The sequence below is a fragment of the Phragmites australis genome, chromosome 8 (genome assembly GCF_958298935.1).
Source record: "Phragmites australis chromosome 8, lpPhrAust1.1, whole genome shotgun sequence".
Taxonomy (NCBI): Eukaryota; Viridiplantae; Streptophyta; class Magnoliopsida; order Poales; family Poaceae; genus Phragmites; species Phragmites australis.
Window position 1 is genome coordinate 5842871 of NC_084928.1, and position 15386 is coordinate 5858256.

Here is a 15386-nt window from a genome sequence, read left to right on the forward strand (position 1 = left end):
GGTCCACCAAAATATCTTATTGAGGTCTTGGTACATCTTGGTGCTCCCTGGGTGAATGGATAGCAAAGAATCATGAGCTTCGTTCAAAATTCTCATCCTCAACTCATTGACCTATGGAACCACTAGCCTTTTTCCAAACCATAGGATTACTTGATCATCTTCAAAAAAACAACTCGCTTTGCCCTCCTTCATTTTATCCCAAATTCAGGCCATGCCTTTGTCATCTGTTTTAGCTTCTTTGATTTGATCAAGGAGGGTGGATTTTATCTCTAGATTGGCAGGAAATCCATCTGAGACCATCTTGACTCTAAGTCTCTGAAAGTCATCACAAATGGTTGAACTTCCGAGTGAAATCATAAGACAATTGCACCGAGCCTTCCGGCTCAAAGCATTGGCGATAATGTTCACCTTGCCCATATGATAATGGACCTCCAACTCATAGTCCTTGATTAATTCAAGCCACCTCCTTTGCCTCATGTTGAGATCAGCTTGAGTGAAGATATATTTGAGACTCTTGTGATCAGTATAGATGTTGCAAAGATTTTCAAGAAGACAGTTATGCTAAATCTTCAGAGCATGCACTACGGCTGTAACCTCTAGATCATGAGTAGGGTAATTCTCTTCATGGCGCTACAATTGGCGTGAAGAGTAGGAGACAACTTGGCCTTCTTGTATGAGAACACAACCAAGACTGATACGAGAGGCATCGCAATAGGCATCACATCTCTTGTGAATACTTGGTCGAGCGAGCACTAGCACAGTAGTGAGACGAGACTTCAAGGTTTGGAAAGCTGCTTCACATTCATTAGACCATCTAAACTTGATGTCTTTCTTCAACAATTTGGTCATAGGCTTGCTGATTTTTTCTCGATGAACCGGCGGTAATAACCCGCAAGTCCAAGAAAACTTCATATATCGGTAACACTTTGGGGTTGCACCCCAATTGAGGACATCTTGTACCTTGCTCAACTGCGACACCACTTTCATAAAGAACATGACCAAGAAAGGAGACTTACTTTAGCCAAAATTCGCATTTGCTAAACTTGGCATAAGGACGATGTTTTCGAAGTCTTTTAAGAACAATACAAAGGTGTTTGACATGTTTTTCTTTGGCCTTGGAGTAAACAAGAATGTCATCGATGAATACCACGACAAACTTGTCGAGTTATTTTGTGAAGACCATGTTCATCAAGTATATAAAGTAGGTTGGTGCATTGGGTAGACATAATTGTATACTCATAGAGTCCATAACGAGTAGTGAAAGTCGTCATTGTAATGTCCTCCATTCGGATTTTAATTTGATGGTAGCCCAACCTCAAATCATTCTTGGAGAAAACCAGAGCACCAGATAATTGATCGAACAAAATATCAATTCGAGGAAGTAGATACTTGTTCTTGGAAGTGACCGCATTTAATGGATGGTAGTCAACACACATCCTCAAGGTTTAGTCCTTCTTCATGAAGAATGCCGAACATCACCAAGGTGAGGAGCTTGGATGAATGAAACCCTTCATGAGAGACTCCTAAATCTACTTCTTCAACTCTGCAAATTCTTTTGGTGACATCTGGTAGGGCCTTTTTGAAATCGGGGCCATTCCAGGTAAAAGATCGATGGTGAACTCAACTGCTTGATTGGGTGGCATCCCTACTAGCTCTTCTGGAAAGATATCTGGGTACTCACACACAACAGTAATATTGGCAAGATCCATGGAGATGACACCCTCCATTGCATACAGATGTGGACCACTCTCATCGAGGTGTATAGTGACTTGATCATTGGAAGAACTTGCAAGGGAGATAGACCTTGGTGCACACTCGATGATTGTACCATTCTTGGTTAACCAATTCATTGCCAAAATAACATCCAAGCCCATCGAGTCGATAATGATCAAATTGGCTTGGAAAAGTACTCCATTAATGTGAATGTGTGCATTCCAAATGATATGCTCTGAGAATATCTTTTCACTGGGTGTTGTTATGATATAGGGAGTGTGCATGACTTGAATGACAAAATCATGGGTTGTAGCACAACTTCTCTTGATAAAAGAATGGGAAGCCTTGGAATCAAAGAGTACCATTGCAGGGTGAGAGTTGACAAGAAGCATGCTTAAGAGCACACCGATCTCATCTTGAGCTTCCTTAACGGTGATGATATTGATATTTCCATGCTTCAGGACCAAAATCTTATGCGACCCATGATGTGGTGATGGATTTGAGGTATTGACCACACTGTCTTGTTTTAGATAGTGACAACATTGGGCAAAGTGCTCAATTTAAAGCATGGATCCTTCAAGCCATGACTTGAGTTGCTTTTTTTATTCCCCGTTGTTTCTAGGGTTTGCCCTTGAGAAGGAGGACAATGGGCCAACCACATAGGTTGTGGAGGTGCCATGGTCATTGTATGAGATGGTAGTGATGATCCTGTGCATAGGTGTTGCTTGTTGTCTCCATCAGAAAACCGAGCATCCCTCTTGTGTTTCTTTTCCTCTTGATGTTTCTTCATCCTGTACTCTACTATGATCAACTTGCTCACCGACATGTTGAAATCATCAAAGCTATGAGTGGAGAGCTTCTCTTGCATCTTTGTAGTAAGCCCGTTGATAAAGCACTCTTGTTTTCGCTCGTCAATGGAGACATATTCGGGTGCATATTGAGTCAAATAGTTGAACTCTTGCACATATTCCATCACGGACTTGTCCCCTTGCTTTATATCAAGGAACTACTATTTCTTGATGTCCCTCACACCCTTAGGGGTGTAGAAAGCATGTAAGGCCGTGTGGAACCGCGCCCAAGTGGCAAGGTGGTTAGGGATTTATATGGCGAAGTAGCTCTTCCACCATACCCCGGTTGCACCTTGAAGTTGATGGGCGACATATCAGACCTTATCATGGTCATCACACCGCAGGATAGCAAACTTCTGCTAGATGGTGCAAAGCCAATCATCGGTGTCAATGGGATCTTCGACGCGGATGAAGATGGGTTGTTGAGTTCTGAGGAACTTGGAGAAAACTCCATGTAGGTTGGCTCCACCTCCAATATGGTGAGTCATGTTCTAAGCAATGACCTTGAGAAGATTCAACATCTTCGTCATGGGTGATGGCGGGGGTGGTCCTCCATCACAGACATTTGAACCCTCCGGATTGTCTTTACCAACACCACTGTGTGTTATCATTCTATCGTTAGGCAAGGTTAATAATGACAAGGGCGAAAGAAAGATGGACTATAGAATTTGAAAAGGATGGGATCGAGACAAGGGATACACATGGTAACATCCTACAATAGGGGAGAATGCATGTTCAAAATAAGGTGCCGCATGGGCATGCACATAGCCTAGCTCATTGCTTACAAGTGTGTTCTATGCAAGTGTCAGTAGTCAGACCACAAGACTAGTGATCAGACCGTTGGCACCAGCGGTCAGACCGCTGGGAGGTCTATCGCCAGGCAGTAGCCTTTCCATCCACACTTCACACATGTTACACGTTTTAATAGTAAAAACCAAAAACAATCCAACATCCACGATTACATTACACTTAAGGGTAGTAATATAGCTAATTAAATGTCATATTTTCCATGAATAAGAAGCTACGCCCTAATTCATGTTACTTAAGTTCGACTAACTCTATCTAATTAGCTCCGATTCCTACACACTTGTTTAGCCTAAAACCTCGGCATAGAAGTTATGCTCCTCGTACATATCCATCATGTATGCTCTTTGTCGGTAGCTCCTGTCATTGCATCATTAGCGAGAAGAAGCATGAATATGAGAGAAGGAACCAATGGTAAGGTGAGATACAATAGAACAAAGATAAAGAATTAGATAAGACACATGCCCTTAATATAACACCGGGACTAAGAACGTTTCCGACTCACCCTTAACCCATGAAAGAATAAGGTGAGTTAGAAAACAAACTAAATCATATTGACAAGCACAAGACAAAAGATAGCACTAAGAAAAGGTAATGATTAAAATAGAGTACACACTTGGAACGTGAAATCGAACGTTAATGTTCATTAGTGAGGTTGACATATTTTACTTAAAAACACCATACTACTCTGACCTACGATTAATCATGCTCTGATGCCACACTGTGAGGATCCGTCCAAATTCTATTCAAATTATTCAAATTGAGCGATTGTTTAATAAGATGAGAGGTAGCACATGTCCATCTCTCAACATGCCACGTGCTAACCCACATCTTACCACAACAATCTCAGCCTCTAAATGATTAAAACAAATACAATCCCGGCAGTCCTAATATTTGTGTTTTGATAATTCCTAGAAGAGCTATTATCCATACATATCTTTATCAACATGTACATCACAACATCACAATTTTATAAAAGCTCAAATGATTACATGTTGATAAGTTAAACAAAAGATAATATCATATAGCATAATTATACATAAATTGTACTGGAATAACATCTAAAGACAAACAAAACCGGTGGAACTATTTGCCAACAAGGTAACTGACCAGAGTTAGTAGTAGTATAGTCACTACTCATCACCACATCATTCTCAGTGGGGCACAAGTAGCTGGCTTCTAAACTTTTCCTATAAAACAATCAACAAAGCACGATAAGTATGAAGGTACTTGCAAGTCTTACTCGTATGGTTATATATTTTCCTAACTCTAAGGATAATGCATTTGGATAATGAAGCTTTACATGATTAATTAATTGTATCATTCTGTACATATTTTTAATAGGTAGAGGCCATTATTATGAAATCAAAAAATTTGTTTCACAATTTTTGGAGCTATTAAGAATTTATTATGAATTTTACAAGTTTCAGCAAAAGAGTAAATTGCACCAAAATGGGTCGTCTGAGTTGACCGCGGTCAGACCACCAATATGGGCGGTTAAACCACTGTGAGTGGCGGTCGGACCATGGGGATGGGCTGTCACACTCCTGGGAAGTGTGTTGGTTTGATAACTGATGGTCAGACCGGCCCGAAGGGCGGTCCAACTCCTATAACGGAGGTCAGACCGCTGTGCTCGGTCGGTGGCACTTGGCAAGCTCGGCAACGATGATTCTAGGGATGCCTTCGGTCAAGACCAGCACCTAAATGCTCTATGTAACTAGGGAGATCTATTTTAGGTGTTTTTAGTGACATGCATAGGGCCAAAAGCTTGGGCCCATGGCTAGGTGGAGCTTAATCCTATGGTTATCGGGAATGGGGGAAACTCGGGGGAAAATAGGGGAAAGGGGTTGGGGAGCTTCACTTTGATGTGGGGAAGCTTTCTAGAGGGTTGGTAGGCTCTACGGAAGTTCCGATGTGGAGATCGACTCAAGGATGCTCTAACCGGCCTAGAGGTGGAAGAAGGGCTTGGGGCTTGCTTTGATGAGGGGGGTGCATGGGGATGAGCTTGGGGACGATGTAGGGAACTTGTGGGGAACCTCATCCTTCAATCTTTGGCTTCCATTGATCTCGAGGTGGAGGAATGATGAGGGAGCTCTCCTTGCTCTCTCTCTCTCTCTCTCTCTCTCTCTCTCTCTCTCTCTCTCTCTCTCTCTCTCTCTCTCTCTCGGGTGGGGAAGAAAATGAACGAGTGAGGGAGTGAAAGGTTTTTGATGGGTATTAAGTGGTGTTCTGAGCCCTGGGGGTCAGACTACGGGTAACCTAGGTCAGATTGTGGGCTGGGCCATGTGTAGAAAGTCCTCTTTCTTTTCCCTATTTTTACCAATTCTTTTCCCTTTCCTTACTAAATGATTGTGAACTATCTAAACTATTTCAAAATGATTCCCACTCATAAGTATATGGTGAAAATTCACATTGATTAACGATGTAACATTTCCAAAAATATTTTTGAACACTTAAAACGAAACTAAGAGCATAAAACATGATGTCTTAATGCATATGCGTGCGTAATGATTAGGTTAGGGTTTTTAGGGGTGCGACAGGTCTATTTTTCTTTTTCTTTTTGCTAATCCTTGTTGTTAATTCATTATTTGTAAAGGCAATTTAAATTATATGCTTTGGTGCCTTCTATATGCATTCAACAATTGAAGTAATTGATTCAACAATTTTTTAGAGCTAGTTCAACAATTTGGTTTAACTTGTTCATCATTTTTTAAACGCCACTCATATACATTCAACATTTTTAAAAATCAGTGTCGACGTTTAGTAAATCGACTACCAAATATTTGTAAGTTATATAGGGATACATACTGGTTACGAATGAGTATCAAGATTAGAGACAAATTTTTATATTGGTTCAGGCCTCCTATTTAGATAATAGCCATACATCGTGTCTTGCCTTGATTACTCTCAGGAGCAAATAGTTGTAACAACCCAAATTCTTAAAACTAAGAAAGCTAAAAACTTTTTCCAAAGGAAATAAAAGAATTTGCAAAACTATATAATCCTAAGTGTATATATGAGTATATATTTGATTGCTTGATTTTGTGAGCTAGTATAATATATATATATATATGTGTGTGTGTGTGTGTGTGTGTGTGTGTGTGTGCGCGCGCGCGCGCGCGCGTGTGTGGGGCATATACACTGCATGTATAAATATATATGTATATACATGAGAGCAAATAGAATAAAAAAGAAAAGCTTTTAGATTAAAACAAGTTGAAGCCCATTTTCTCATTTTTCTCTCTTTCCCTCTCTACTCTTTGTTTCAGCCCAGCCCAGCTTGACCATTCCGGTCCAACCGAGCCAGCCCACCGCTATCCCATCTCCTCTCTCCTCTCTGCTCAGCTCAGTGTAGCACAATAGTAAGCCACTGGTCGCCGTGTGAGTGGACGATGCCGTCTCCGAGCTGGAGAGCAAGCATCAACCGCCAGAACAGATTCGCCAAAGCATCTACAAGCTCAAGCCCAAGCCAATTTTGCTAGAGCCCGAGTCGGACTCGTGTTAGACCCCTAAGTTAATTTGTTAGCCGCCCGAAATCCCGATCAAATCTATGAGATAGAATTATAGATAAGATACGGTTCAAAGGAAGACAGAATCTCGGAGTTATGCACGATCTTTTGCCAAGAGATAGAGAACCAAGCGTGTTTGAATCGCCAGAACCTCTCTGGAGCTTCGCTTACGCCGACGTGTGCCCTAGGTGAGTTTCCCGAGCTGTCTCAATGCCTTTATGCAACTCATTGTCGACCATAGTGCACTAGGTGTCATTCCGCCTGGATTCCAGCCATGCATCATCACTGGAAGTTCGGCGTCGCCTTCTATTCTGCTAGAGCCGAGAGACAAAGCATCTGAGGCGTCAGATCTAGACTCGATAGTGAATATTAGAGCCAGGCATACCCCTTCGATCTGTTAGATTATGATCATCCAATCAGAGATCAACGACCATGATTTCTTGAATCCCTAACGTCGTTAACGGGTTGGTGACGCCGCTGTTTGCCACGTGAGCACACCGAATCAAAGTGCCATGTCAACAAATTTGCCGATGTGTCATGTCACGTCAGCATGTTCGGTTGAGTCACCAGCCCAGTCAGCATTTCTTTTTCTTTTTAATTGTTTTAATTGATGTGATGACATCATCAATAGTATATATTACGTAATAAATAGATTTTTAGTGTAAAAATAATTCCAATAATAATTAGGAAATTAATTTATAAAAAATGTTTATTAGGTTTATTTAATTCTATTTAATAGTTTTAAATAGTTTATATTTCAAATAAATGTTAGAAAACTCTAGAAAAATCCTAGAAAATCATATATGGCTTTATGAAAATTTTTAAAAAATATTCTTAAAATGCAATTTAATCTGTAGTTAATCTTTTTAGTCATGTTTTAATCTTTAGAAAATTATAACTTGATAAACGTAGCTCTGTTTTAACATGTTCTTTTGCTAGATTGTCTGGCATAGTGTGATCTTGTTTGTGACGATATTTGTTGTGTGATATTTGGTTTTTTCTTAATCTTGGTGTTTATGCGTTTTTGTTTTTCGCATATGTTGTGAGTAGACGCCAACGTTCAGGAGGAGCTAGAAGGTCTGTAGGATCAGGATTTTGAAGACACAATTGAGCTCAGTGAAGGCAAGGTATGTTCTTGAACATATTTATCCTAGTTTTACAAATATTTTATTTTACAAACATGCATGCTAATAATATTTTGAGAATCCCAAGAGTTAGGCTTTACCCTAGTTTTCCTTATCATCCTTGTCGCCATAATATGATTTTGGGTTATAGAAGGGTAGATGATGCTTAGCCTTGCTTTGGGATGGAAGTTATGATAATTGTTCCACGAACATGATAATGGTCATATGCAACAATGATAAAATTTGATGAAATAATTTTTGTCGCAACATGACATAGGGATTTGAGTATGTGGTATGATTGGTATGTAATGTACGGTTGAAAAAGTGGTAGTCTTGCTCACATATAAGGACCAGTTAGTGGGGTGACTTTTCTATGTTTACAGTACAACCACAAACCTAGTATGGGATAGGCCTAACCAAGTAATTTGCTTTACTCTCAGCATAGTTTAGACCATTTGGGTGGTACGAAGAATGGAAGGGATGGACTTCCTTAGATCCGTAAGGCACAAGAGGGGGCTTCCATTGTTGAGGTGGAATTACATGGTGGTGAAACCTTGCCGGGTACACACGTGCTGAGAGGGGCATTGTAAAGACTCTGTAGTGGATTCGTAGTGCACACATCAGTAATGTGTAAGAGATTTCTGTTGGCCAATAGATGCTCGACAAAATGGGAAGAAACGACTTGTGGGTAAAGTACAACCTCTATAGAATTAAAACTAAATATTCAGTTATGCTCATAGTTACGAGCGGCACTGTAAACCTACCATGATTATAGTTTAATGTTTTTGTTAGCTGGTCAACTGTGGTGGTGGGAACCATAGTTGAGGTGTGGGTCAGTCATAATGATGGGAATCGTGGTTGAGGTGTTTTGTCAAATATTCAACTTTAGTGGATGGAACTTTGGTTGAGGTGTTGGAAAGTTGGTTTAGTCAAAATGGATGGAATCTTGAGGTGGTGTGTTATTCACTTAATTATTATTGCATTTTGAATGTTTTTACTTAAATTTTGTTTATGCAAAAGAGAAATTTAGCCATATTCTTGTTACAGCCTTCACATGCATACTATTTCCTTCACAACTTGCTGAGTACGGCAAGTGCTCACTCTTGCTATCACCAAACATTAAGTTGCAGAAGATATCAAGGAGTACGTTGAAGGTGGATCATTCTAGGATGTTTTCTACGTTGATAATGCCTATGGAAAAGTCGTAAAGGATTAGAGTCTTCGTAGTTCGTTTAGTTCCGCTGCATTTTATTTGGTTCTTCAAACCTTGAAGGTCATTTTTGTAAGACGTTTAATTCCATTAAAGTATGGATATTGTAATGATTTTCATCAAGGAAGTCGATATATGTTGGGATTGATTCCTGGACTCAACACATAGATGAGATTGGTTTGTTTCTTGAACCGGTCTGGACAATAGTACAACTAGGGGATATGTAAATCTAGTCCTGAGGCTCTAGGCAGATTCATCCATGTTCTGGGTCTTGGAAGCCCTTGTCAGATGATTCTATTCTATGTCACATACCTTCAATGGGTGTTCCAGATTCCTACCCGACTAGGCTTGATCTAGGATCTCACGACCCTAGAGTTCTTGAAGGCGCATGTTGCCTTGCAATGTAGACTTGTGTTGGCGTAGAAGCGTGTTGTCTTTAACATACCCCCTCTCCTTGGGGCGAGGCAAGAATACCCTACTCAGACTCCTCTAAGTGTAACATTTCTAAATTGTAGATCCACTGGATATCTAGGAGAGTCTTACCAAATATGGGGATATTTTCTATGTCGGATACAATCGCATACCCGATATTTTATCTGCACACTTTGGTTACTCCATGGCAACTACGAGCCTTACCAGAATGAGTAAAATACACATGCGGTGTGGATACCCTTTATAGATATACCGTATTTATGAAATATATAAGAAATAGTTATATATCCTAGGCAGCTGGATTCTCCTATGAAGCCTAATTCAACAATTGGAAATACACTTTCAATATTTTATATTTGAATTATTGCAACAACATTTTAAAAATGTTGAAATAGTATATCAAAATTGTTGAAATAGCATATTGTTAATTTTTGAAAAAATAAAAATACAAAAAATATTCATTTTGGTTGAAATAACATAGAAACTACTCTCCCACCCACTTCACCCAACTACAACCGGACACGTGTCCTCCACCCTACAACCCGCGCATCTGCACCCACTTGTCCATAAATCCTAGCCATCCGAAAGGTCCAGCATGAATCTCAAACACTAGTCATTCGAAAGGCCGAATCTCAAACACTAATCTACACATGCCCTCCAACAAACCCATGGCCCATGTCACTACAACCCACCCCTCGACATCCAGGTGTGATAGTTTTCCCAGAACCTCAGAATTTCAAAGAGGCAGCCCTGTTTGCACGATCCCAAGAGGCCCATTCAGATGGATATAGATCATGGATGGGCATGGTTTTGTTGTCGATTGTGATCCATAGAGAGAGAAGAACAAGTAGAAGAAACTAGGCACTCAGCTCAAGGGAAATAGAATCTATCATGACGCTGGAGATGCATCAGTACATTGTTCATGGTGAGAATAACAGAATAGGATTATATGAATCGGATTAGCTAACACTCAACTTTGTATTAGCTCATTGTGAGATGCATCAGTACATTGTACATTGTGTATTAGCTCACATTGTTCCTCTATCTTCAGATATTCAGGAAACACACAACTTTGTATTAGCTCACATTGCACTGTCGCATCCCTTAACCACACATTAACTCCAGTGTTCTTCTGATCCAATTGCCTAATTGTGCAATTAAAAGATTCCTGTATTTCTAGTTTTGGTCTTGGTGATGAACTCAAAACAGGTTTTGATATATCTTGTCTTGGTCGAATTTGTATACTCGTTGCTTGCTATTGGTGCCTGAGCTCTTCGACATTGCCTTGCCAAAAGAACTGTAAGAGTGGTTCAGTTGTGCCAAAAGAACTGCAAGACCAAAGTACATATTACATAAAGGAAAAAAAGAGCCAAAGTACAACAAGGAGCATCAGCTAGAGAAATTAGAGAGCCAGCTCTGCATTGAAGCTTTATATTTTACTTTTTCTCTATGGATAACCATGGCAAATTCATTGGTAAAACGTTCCTTCCAGTTCTGTATGCTTGGATCTTGGTTGTTAAAAATCCATTCATTTGTTTCCTTCCAAATACTCTGTGACATTATGATGATAATCTACATGAAGAAAGAGACCGCCAATGTCTTCCTGAAGATCTTTAAGATGCGAAGAGGATGGATCCTTCAGTAGTGATGTATTACAAGGAGAGCCTAGGACGCTTTAGCAAAGTTATAGTGAAGAAAGAGGTGATCAAGGCTTTCTTCCCTCTGAAGAATGCATAGCTCACATGTGTAAGAGTCAAGGGATATGTTCTTTCGTCGAAGAAGACCTCTTGTGTTCAATCTATCTTTTAAAAGAAGCCAAAAGAAAACTTTGTGCTTAGGTTGGCATGAGGATTTCCAGAGACACTTAAAGGCCTGATGAACTCTAGTATGGCCCATAAGAGATTTATAAGTTTTGGTAGACGAAAAAGGGTTGTTACCCTAAATATAAAACCATTGATCAGGAAGGTCAGAAAATGATGTAGAGGATAACAAAGCTTCCAGTTCTGTGAATTGGTTGAAAGCTTGAGTTGAGAGAGACAAATTGAACAGATGAAGCAAATGGTCAAGGGCGCCCACATTCTGAAGAGTAATGGTCTGCTTTGAAGTGTAAGAATGTAGCTTAAGGAATTTATGCATCAAAAAGCTGACCATTCCAAAGGTCTTGCCAAAAGAGGACCGAAGAACCATTTCCTACATGTGCAGCTGCAATAACTTTGAAGAGAGGAAGTAACTTAATGATATTCCTCCACCAAAATGACTCTTTTCTGCAAACCAAGCAAAGTACCATTGGTATAATAGGAAAGCTAAACAAGATGTACCTAGGGTAGGTTTGCCCTGTTGAAGAATTTATGCAAGTTGTTTTTAGAAGAAGAGCATCATCGTGGATTCTGAGATTAAGAACACCCAAATCAACTTCTGATTTTAGTATGCAAACCATCTTCCAAGCTGCCAAAGGGGCTTATTGGCATTAATGTTGGAACCTCGCCAAAGACAATATCTTCTATAATCATCTATTTGTTTACCACATCTAATGGAAGCTTTAAGGTGCACTTATAGAAGGTGAGCAAAGAAGATATAGTTGAGTTGACCATTTCATGTTTTCCAGACGGAGAGAGGAAGATTGAACAAGAAACTAACATCTTTTCAATTCTTTGAACCAAAGGCAAAAAGTGCTCAATTTTGGGTTTAGTTGTTCCCAAAGAAAGACCAAGGTATGTGAAAGGAAGAGATCCACTTTTACATCCAAAGGTTATGCAAAGATGTTCCATTTTCTCTTGAGAGACATTAATAGGCACCATCAGGGATTTAGAGTAATTAATTAACTTTTAGACCTGTGAAATCAGCAAAAGTATTAAGAAGGGCTTTCAAAACAAAAGGTTGATGGACAAGCCTCCATAATAAAAAGAGTAGCATCTGCATATTGGATAATAGGGAAATCTGAGCCCACTCCCCTAAGCAAAGGGAGCTAGAGAAGCCCTTGGTCTTTGGCTTTGTTTATAATTGATTAAAGAAGGTCAGCAGCCAAGACAAAAAGAAGGGGAGAGAGGGGATCTCTCTGTCTAACACCCCTCTTGCAATGAAAAGTTTTCCCAGGGACTCCATTGAGAAGAATAGAGGAGGTGCTAGAATTAAGAATACTACTGATCCTGTTGATCCATCTGGTTCCAAAGCCTTTGTACCACAAGATATCAATTATGACTTGATGCTCAATTTTATCAAAAGCTTTCTCAAAATCAAGCTTAAGAATGACCAGCTCTTTATTGCTTTTATGGCACAAGTGAAGATATTCAAAGGACCAAGCTAGGCAATCTTGAATTGATCTAGCTTTAAGAAAGTCATATTGATTTTTGTAAAAAATATCAAGAATAGAGGATTGAATCTATCTACCAAAAGTTTTGTGATCAATTTTATAGATGAGTTGAGGAGAGAGATTGGTCTATAGTCTGCCACATTCATAGGATGATCATTTTTAGGTATCAAAGTAATAAAAGAAGCATTAATAGTCTGAACAGTAAGCTGTCCAAGAAAGAAGTTCTCACAAAGATCATAGAAGTCTTGAGCAATAATAGACCAACGCTTTTTAATGAAACCCCCATTAAAACCATTTGACCTAGGGGATTTATTTGAAAGAAGATTTGCTACAATCTTATATATCTCAGATTTGGAGAAAAGGAACCTCAAGCTTATCCAGGTTCTCAACATAGCTTATAATAGAAGGGAGATCAAAGTGCATTTTTTTTGGAAATCATAAGTCCTCAGTCTTTCTTTATAGGCTTGCCAAAGAATATTTGCTTTTCCATTATGATCAGAGATAGAGTTACCCTACTGGTCATGGAGGGTGGCGATGGAGTTTCTTTTGAATTTCAAAGTTGCATTTGCATGAAAAAATTTGGTGCAAGCATCCCCAAAAGTGACCCAATTGATTGTTCCTCTCGGTTTCCAGTATATTCTCTGCTTCTTAAGGAGAGCATCTAGATGGTCATGAAGAATGCTCCGAAAGTTCGATTCTTCTAAAGAAAGATCTCTCATTTCTTCCACAATATCTAGAAAGCGGATGATTTTTTTTTTTCACGTTGGAAATGGTGGTTGCAAGATTTGAGAGCTAGGTTTGCCACTCTGATGACTCTTCTCAAATTTTTGAATTTTGCCATGATATTCTTGGCCTTATCATTTTTATATGAGAGGACTGACCACCCATGTTGAATAATTTGTAAGAAATCTAGATGCTCCATTAAATAATTTTCAAATTTGAAGACTTTTGCTCTAGGAATATCAGTCAAAATAGTTATGAGACAAGGCACATGGTCAGAAATATCCTTGGATAAAGTAGAGGACAAACTGCCTGGATATTGAATAGTCCATGAGACTGAGGCGAAAAATTAGTCCAAACGTTGCAAAAAAGGATTATGTTGCATATTAGACCATGTGAAGGCTTGGCCTTTGAGAGGGATTTCAACTAAGCCGAGGTGACTAATAGTATTTTTAAATGCCAGCATTTCAGAGATATCAGCTCTAGGTTTATTCCTATCCGAAGGTGATATAATCATGTTAAAATCACCCAAAACAATCCAGTCTTCATCATTAGAAATGTCCATATTATGGATCCAGTCTAGGAAAAGAATTTTTCACCATGAGTGCAAGGAGCATAAATATTCAAGAGGAACCACTGAGCACCCAAAACAAGACATATGAATTCAATAATCTGGGCATATTTATTTTGAAATACTAGGTGGCTAGAGAAGCATGAACTTTTCCAGATGATAATACATCCACCTGAGGCCAACCCTAACCAAAGGTAAAAATTCAAAGATGTCAAAATGAGAAGGGTAGAAATTTCTTTAAGTAAGCTTGATCAAAGAGCTCCCTTTTGTTTCCTAGAGGTAGATAATATCACAACGAGATTCCACAATTTTGCTTTGGATAGCATTCCATTTTCTGTCGGAGTTGATACCTCTGATGTTCCAGCAAAGAATACTCCAAGATCTACCTCTATTGTGATTGTTCAGATCCATAAAGCCAAGAAAGGTAAATACAACCAGTCCACATACATAATATGTGGAAATTCCAATGAAGGTAGAGAGAAAAATAGATAGATAACATCCACAGATTCCTTGCACATCATGAGGAGAAAAACAGAAGAAAACAAAGTCTTAGAGGGGGGGGGGGGACCATTACAGCACAAAACATCCATGTGATCATTATCATAGCTATAGTAGAAGTATTATTAACATTCCAAAATAAAGAGACATACCCATCCAAGAGCAAATAAGATAAGTCAACACTACTTCCTCTTCTTGATGTCTTCCTCCCCATTAGTTGAGCTTGCTTGCTGGTTAGAAGAAGCCTCTTTACCCTTCATAGAAGAGAAGGTGGATGCTGATGACTTGTTATTGAACCTTTGTGGTGAGATGTTCTTGATGAATCTGTAATAGCAGAAGGCTTAGAGCCTATGGCAAAACCTAGAACAAGCTTTTTAGACAACTCAGGATCTAAAAGTTGCTTAAGACGAAGCTTGCAGAATGAGACTCTAAGGTTGTGAATGACTTTGCTGGAGATGGTTGGTGGCTTGGCAGAGCAACCAAAGCAGCCTTTATTAGTACAATTGTTTTGTTGAAAACCTTTGTTCTTATCCCTAATCCTGCGTCTGACTTTAGTATCAACTATTGGCCCTTATGTCTTTCTCTTCCTTTTAGGAAAAGGAAGAAAGGTGTTGGAGAGGTTGTCCATCTGCTTACTACTGAAAGCA